Source organism: Erithacus rubecula (assembly GCF_903797595.1).
Source record: "Erithacus rubecula genome assembly, chromosome: 4".
Lineage (NCBI taxonomy): Eukaryota > Metazoa > Chordata > Aves > Passeriformes > Muscicapidae > Erithacus > Erithacus rubecula.
In genome coordinates this window covers 11,490,876-11,498,879 of record NC_136686.1, presented here as the reverse complement: position 1 = coordinate 11,498,879, position 8,004 = coordinate 11,490,876, and the positions used below count along the sequence as shown (strand labels likewise).

The 8,004-nt window shown below is 43.1% G+C and overlaps 1 long non-coding RNA gene across 1 annotated transcript; it reads left to right on the top strand.

Moving 5' to 3' along the window:
• The first annotated feature begins 6,327 nt into the window (after positions 1-6,327).
• LOC306801060 lies at positions 6,328-7,800 on the top strand. The gene is made up of 3 exons (XR_013773966.1): positions 6,328-6,426; positions 6,900-6,942; positions 7,364-7,800. It is a non-coding gene; the product is annotated as an uncharacterized lncRNA (long non-coding RNA).
• Positions 7,801-8,004: the final 204 nt, after the last annotated feature.

The following is an 8,004-nucleotide window of genomic DNA, read 5'->3' as shown; positions in this document are numbered from 1 at the left end:
AACATTGAAATGAAATGAAATGAAATGAAATGAAATGAAATGAAATGAAATGAAATGAAATACTTATGATAGAAAGTCTTCATGTTCAACACTGTTATTGGTTGTGTCTTACTTAACATATAATCATGGGGAACAGCTCTAAAGAGTATTAAAAAGTACATTCTGAGTTGTCAGGGTTTTTTTCTCTTCTTTAAATAAACATAGTGAGGTTCCTTAAATAGTCCTCTCTGCACTAAGCATAAGTGCAATGAAAGATATGCAAAGACAAAACACAACAGGCCATCAGAAAAAATAGATTAAACCCTTCATGAGTGAGGTTTCTCTCCTGTCCATCAGCATTTTAGTAAGACACTAAAGTGTTCTCACTTCACTTGTGACTCTCTCCCAAAAGATAGTAAAACAAAAGGCTTCTGAGCACTTTCCAAAAGTTGCCAGAGATGTCAAAATAAAGGAGGGAGATGGACACTGAGTATACAAACACCATGCCCGTGCTCCTTCCCCAGATGAACACAGAAACTTCTCAGGTGTAGTGGTATCTCCCATGGAAGATCCTGTGCCCCAGCAATGGCCTCAGTCAGAACAAGCAGATTGAGTAACAGATTTTGAGCCCAAAAATAGATGCAAATCTCCAAGCTACAGCTCATGCAAGTTAGCCATCAGGCCACTGATATCCTGATACTTTCTGTTTTCCACACTAAAATCCCAGCCTAAGTGCTTTCCCTGTCTTTTTCTGGGCTAAACATCAGCATCCCTTGTCCTTGCCCCAGTTAAATACTAGGTCAGTTGTGTAAGAACACCAAGCAATTCATGCTACTCTATGTTCTGTGATGCCTGTTTTGCTCTCTTTATGTCTCTGCAGAAACCATTTTTTGCACATTGGCCCATGCTTGCAAGACTAGCATTCCACTTGCTTTTCAAATGCCCTTCGCTTGGGACTTAAATCCTCTCCTAGTCCTTTTATCTATGGGGAAAAACTTTCAAAGACAGCCCAGGCATAGGACAAAACAAGAATCCAAGGACAAACAAAAGGAAGCCTAAATTTGCCTTGAGAACAGCTCATGGATTTTTTTTATATTCAGTCTCATGACTAGACAGGAACAGGCTGACTCATGTTGTTTGAGTGCCCTGGCTCAGCAGTCCTGAGTTTGCTGTTGGAACGTCTCTGTCCTCTGGTCCTCACACATCCTCATCTCAGCCTTGGCTGATTTGTATTGCTAGGGAAATACATGATTACAGAAGTTAAAGGCAGAAAATAATTAAAAATAACTTGGACCTAAATAACATGACTTGGAAAGGTGTCTCCTGCACTGCCTGGCTTCTGTTCCCAAAGATTTTCCTTCAAATTCCCAGCTGCAAATATATACTGTGAAAACATTTTACAAAAATAAATTTGATCTTATTAAAAGGGCTGGTCCAGCAACTTTCTGTCCTCACTTTCCCTCAGTGATGAGTCCCTTTAGGATCCCTTTTGCAGCGACCAAGTTAAACAAGCTAACAAGTTTTACTGAGATCCAAGTTTTCCCTTCCTTGATTCTACAGGACTGGAAGTGAGCCCATGGATCTTTTCCTTCTATTTTTAATTTTTGTCAATCTGTTATGATGTCAGTGATACAATGCTTTGGGTTAATTTTTTTTTTCTTACTTCTTTATGTTAGGTTCTGAAGCATGACTGACTCTGCTAAAAGCATTCCACATTCCCTTGCTCAAATGCCATAGGAAATTACAAAACGTTTTTGCCATTAACATTTTCATATCTACCTCATGTAAAACATCCTCAGTTATTGGTTCAAATGTTATACCTAACACACTAACAGAAATCCAGCAGTAATCATCAGCAGGATAGCAACAAGAGATCTCACTCCAGGTCTGGGCATCTGTTTTACAGTACAAAATATGATCAGTTTTGAAACAGGATTCTGCAGCCAACAAGAAAAATGGAGAGACACTATGTACAAGGGCCTGGGGTGACAGGACAAGGAATGGCTTATATACTGAGAGAGACTAGGGTTAGTTTACATATTCCCTATGAGGCCAGTGAGGCCCTGGCACAGGTTGCCCAGAGAAGCTGTAGCTGCCCCATCCCTGGAAGCGACCAAGGTCAGGTTGGATAGGGTTTGGAGCAACCTTGGATCGAGGAAGATGTCCCTGCCCATGCCAAGGATGGGATGATAAGAGCTTTAAGGTCCCTTCCAATCCAAACCATTCCAGGATTCTGTGACAATTTTATATAATAAAAAAAAAAAAAAAAAAAAATGCTTGCAGAGTTAGATGGAATTCAATAAGGACAGCGTAAAAAGAGCAATGTTTTCACTAGCCACATATTTTAAGGAAAAAAATAATATTTGAGCCCTCAATACTGTAGAAATACAATTTTCTCATATTCTCACATCATATTCTCATATTCAAGACAACTAAATATCTGCCTATCTAGAATCATTGAATTGCTTGTGTTGGAAGGGACCTTTCAAGGTCACCTAGTCCAATCCCCTTGCCTTTAGCAGGAAGATCTTCAACATCTAGCAAATGTTGAAAAATATCCTTTAACTGGCTCTAATCCACAGTTCCTATCCCAGAACTGAATAAGCCCTTGAGCCTGTCCAAGAGCCAGGGCGTGTTTTATGCCAGCATCCAGATGGATTAAAAATGGAGTTTAAAGGGCCACTGTCCCAGCAAGTGTCCTGAAAGAGCTTTGTTTAGATGAGTAGACTGTGACTGGTCAGCCACAAGAATCTGAGCAAACTCAAGGTACACACACAAAACACACCAGAGCTTAGAATTCAAGAAGGAAACAGGCAGACCAGAAATTTCTTCACTGAAACAGGTGGAAAGGTGAGGATTGATACAACCTGCTACCAGCCCTCCACCATTCAATGGAAGATACCAGGAGGTGTTTGGAAAAGGAAGGAGATAGCAAAGTGTTGTTGGGAGTAAATGGACACTTGTTCTTAGGAACAAAATGGATCTGGGAAGAAAATGTGACTCTAAAAGGCCCATCTCAGTCTTAGTGCCTCCTTACCACCTCCTTCTTATGACTGGGGCTTGAAGTTACAAATTTGGATCAATACTCTGTTGTATAATGTGTAACAGAAACGTAACAATTATCTAAGCCCTACTCAGTTGGTACAAAACTATCACCTTTGTATAATTTTTAATTTCGCTGAAAACAACACTGATTGTTAACAGATTTTAGCAATTCTCAGAAATGTTGAAGCCCAAACTTCAGAGATCAAAGTCATGGTAGAATGAAGTGGAAGTGCTTGGACAGTTACCTGCGTTACAATTCAGACAGGAAAAGAAAACCATTAATGTAAAAGTTATAGATTTAAAACTATTATCTCCAGAATGGTTATACTCCCAACAGCACAGGTGATTTTTTTTTTTTTTTTTTATAATTTAAACATGTAGAGATCTTTAAAATAAAATAATTATGTCAAAGTATCCTAGGACACCAAAGACAAATATTGTGAAGTCTACAGTGGAACAATAACAACTTGCTCTGCCAAATCAGCCAGAGAAGTTAATCCAATTTACAATTTAAAATGAAGTTCAATCTTACATATTGACATTATATTTGTCTCTTATCACACAGACAATTGTTACAAAGTGGATATGTGGCATTTATAAAGCTATTTATGTCTACATGCATACAGAAATACCTAGACACTCACATATATGCCCAAATCCACATGTTTGAGTGCAAGGTCTGTTCCTCAGCTTGCTTTAGTCATTCAAATGTGGTTTCCAACCATACACACACACACAGGGCAGCACTCAGTGTGCAAGTAGAACCATCTCTCTGAGAAGCAGAGGCTTGGCACATGGACCCCAGAGTTCATTATAATCATCACTTCCAAGTTTTTCTTGAAGAGAAACTCTGTTGTCAGGATTCTTTAAAAAGCTGAGACTGATATTTCTTAATTTAAACAAGCATTGCTTTGCTGAAATCAAAAGAATAAAAAAGAGAACAGTGTTTATAGGGAGACCACTTACAACCAGCAATTCTAATTCTAAAAGACCTGAAAAGGTTTCAGCTTTGACTGTTAGCATTAACCACTTTTATACCAGTGATATCAATTAAACAAATTTCTTTATCCCTAGCATAAAAACATAGGGACTAAAAATAAATCTGCTACAAAATATGCATTTTGTTTACACATATTTACGTAGACCTCAGATCTGCATTTATGCAGTACCAGAAGGATAAAGCCATCTGATGGAGAAGATCAGCAAAGCAATCTGTAGGCTGTACAGGGGCCAGAAAAGAAATATTTGTAAGCTGGCAAACATTGCGCAAGACATACATGTGCTCTAGTTTGTGATGGAGAAACAGCTGTGTAAGTTGTGTATCCAGAGAGACTGGCAGCCATCGGTCCTGCACACAAAAGAAAAAAAATCTCTCCTCTATTAAGATTCCAAAGCTCAGGGCTACATCCTTTCTACTTCAGGATTTAATTGACTCCTTGCAGCCTTGCACCTCCTGTCTGCTCAAAGTACATGATGTGTCAGCAAAGTGAGTATGTTTTTTTCATTTCACTGAGGAGGAGTGCAATAGGGGAGGAAAAAGGATAGGAAATCCTTTCTCCCCCCTTTCCCAGTGCAGCCTGCTGGGAAATGTAGTCAAGCAGCATCTACCATGAAACAAAGGAGTGCAGGAGCTGCAGGAAGGGGCCACAGCAGCAAGACCTCCCCTGGGTAACCTGTGCAGGGCACCTGGCCAAGGGCAACTTCCAAGGGCATCATGGCAAGGGGTGCAGCTGGGGGGAAAAGAGGATCACATGGAAGACTTCTCTCCCACAAATCCCCTTGGCTTCATATTTCTTGGGCATTGGCCAACTTCGTGGAAAAGCCTCGTCCGCACATGCTGTGGGCAGAACTGTGACAGGAAGCAGCCATGTCACCCCCTCTGTGCACTAGGGCTTGGGCAATGGGAGTTGTGGCTCCTGAACCTGGAGTTGCCAAGCTGGAAAACATCTGTCCTGCTTTGTGTTTGTACATATGAGGTCGTGAAATGGGAAAATCACTTCTTGGATTTGATGTTGTTCAACATCACATCTCATCAGGACAACACGATGTTCTTCTCAACATCTAATGCATTCATTTTAATATTTCTAAATGAAAAATTAAGGGGTGGTCTTTCTCCATCTTTCTTCAGTGGTGTCAGCATTTTTAACCTACACCTCAATGCACAATTACCCCCTACACCTCTATTGCCACTCTTTATTTCTGTATTTATATTCTAACCGGGGTGGGGAGGGGAGTGAAATGGCTTCTTCCTTTCAGCATCCTGGGGAAGCAACTGTGGGAATAGAAAATGCACAAATTCTTGGAAGTTTTATGGTTTGTTTGTTTGTTTGTTTTGTTGTGGAATTTTTTTTTGGGGGGGGGGCCTGTTTGTTTGTTTGTTTGTTTGTTTTTCAAAGTAAATCAGCTGCTCAGCTCGTACTTCTAAAAGGGCAGGGGAAGTGGTTCTCAACCACGCAAAGTCTTTTGCTAATGTTTGTCAGTTTTCTTGGTGATTCTTTCCAAGCTATTTCAGCACAAGGTAATAGACTGGATGACTGGATCGACTTCTTTGCTCTCTCCTTTGTCCAGCCACGTTAACCAAGGTTAATCCATAGCTCCCCATGACAATTCTGTTTCCCTACAGTACATCAGCTGTTACTTCTCATTTCATGGCTCACTGGTGAAACGCTTGAGCTCTTTTTCTCTTTACATGTCTAACCTGTTTCCTTCTCCACATGCTTTTGACTTTCCTCAAGTCTTTTATCACATAAAAGCTGCTGGGTTTGTGTATTTTAGCGGGGTGAGAGAAAGAGGAAGAGCAGGAGGAGGAAGGACAGCCAGCATGTCCAGCCAGAGCAGGATTCCAGAGAAGAGGCCGGAGGGAGGGGAGGGATGCTTCAGCTTCTCTCCTTGCCGTGCTGCGAGACGGCGGAACAGGACGGGGCTTTGTCCTGCACCCGAAGCCGGCAAATTGCACCCAGGTTCAGCTCCGGCTCCTCAGCCCTAGGCTCGCTGAGGAATCAAAGAAAGCGGAGAAAAGCAAGCTCCACCTCCTCTCAGGTCCGCAGGAATCTCGTACAACACTCGCCTCTCCATCTCCGCGTCTCCGCCAGGGTCGGCGCACCCTCCTGCCGAGGCTTCTTGGGCTCTGCTGCGGGCACGAACGCGAAGGAATGAGGGACAGTCACTGCTGGGTTTGAGGGTCTTTTAATTTTTCTTTTTCTTTTTCTTTTTCTTCTTTTTTTTCTCTCTCTCTCCCCCTTTTTTTCGGTTTTTGTTTTTTTGTTTTTTTTTTTTTTTTTTTTTTTTTTTTTTTTTTTTTGTTTGTTTGTTTGTTTGTTTTTTTTCCTAGTAGCCGAAGAAGCAACCTGGTTCCACTACGTGGAAGGACTGATCAACAGGCACTCCTCGCCACCGAATCAGGTGGGGGAAGGGAGCCACATCCGACTGATTTAATGACCGGCTGGGGAAAACCGGCTTTGCCTGGGGAAAAAATATGTTTGGAGGGCAGGGAGAAAGGGGAAGGGTTAAGGAGGGAACAGGCAGCCCCAGAAAAGCGGCTGTGCCCTGCCCTCCCTCAATAGCAGCTGAACGACCATCGCCTACAGCTCAGCCCCACCACCGGGCTCCGGGCTCTCCTGTTCTGGAGGAGACGTGAAGACTCCAACTTTGTGCCCCAGAGCCCCACTCAGCACTCCCAAGAGCACCCAGCAGACTGCTCTGGGTGTGTGGGACCACCTGCCGCACTCCGGGACTGCCCGGTGTTTACAGGAATTACAAACACCGTACTCAAAGTGAGATTAGAATTAGGACTGCTCAATTTCACACACACTGTAAAAACGACTGCTCGACTTTGGAATGCATCCTTAGACATTTTTCCTGTTGTTAACCTGCAGGGCAACAAAAATGTAGAAGAGTCTAGAGAGCAAGGCATATGAGGTATGGCTGAGGGAGCTGGGGGCGGGGGGGATGCTCAGCCTGGACAAAAGGGGGCTCGGAGGAACCTTTTCCCTCTCTACAATTCCCTGACAGGAGGGTGCTACCAGGTAGGGCTCAGGCTCTGCTCCCAGGGCAAAAAGAAATGGTACCTCCAGTTTTGCCAGGGAAGGTTCATGTTGGACATCAGAAGGAATTTCTTCATGGAAAGGGCTGTCAGGCTTTGGAAAGAGACTTGGTGGAGTCCCCATCCCTAGAGGCATCCAAGGAATAGCTGGATGTGGCACTCAGTGCTCTGGTCTGATTGACAAGCTGGTTATTGGTCACATCAAGATTAGAGTTAGACTCTAATCTTGGAGGTCTATCCAACCTAAATAATTCTAGGATAATATGTATGATCCCTAGTCTTTGTTCTCTTCCCCAGGCAACTTCAGTGACTCAGTTTCAATCAGTCACAGACCAAATCCATGGCCTGTCTGTGGAGTACAGGGCAGTGTACATGGCAGTGACCAACCACATGCTGCAGTGAGAGGAAGCACCGAATGCACAACTGGGAAATCATTTCCCTATGGGATGAAATCCATGGTGCAGCACAGAAACAGAACAGGAACTGAGAGTCATTGGAGTGGGATTGTGGGAGACGATGGTCCTCAAAATTCATAGGGAAATGGACTTCAGTATTTCATCAGACAGACTCTGGATGTCTGCCTGCACAGGATACGTTGAAACTGAAGTCTAAAGGATCCTTAAGGCTGCCTGAGACGTCCTGAACAGTCTTTCCACTCAGAGCTTCTTGCTAACCTTCAGCAGACTGCTCTGCTTGCTGACTGTTCTTTAACCTTTGCGTGTCGGTTCTGCAAAGCCTGGGTTTTGATAGTGTAGGGGTCACAGGGGTGGCTTCTGTGAGAAGCTGCTGGAAGCTTCGCCCATGTCTGGCAGAGCCAATCCCTGATGGCTCTAAGGATGGACATGCTGCTGGCCAAGGCTGGGTAAATTAGAGATAACAGTAATGCCTCTGTGATAACAGATTTGAAAAGAAAATCAAAACAAAGATAATGGGGCAGT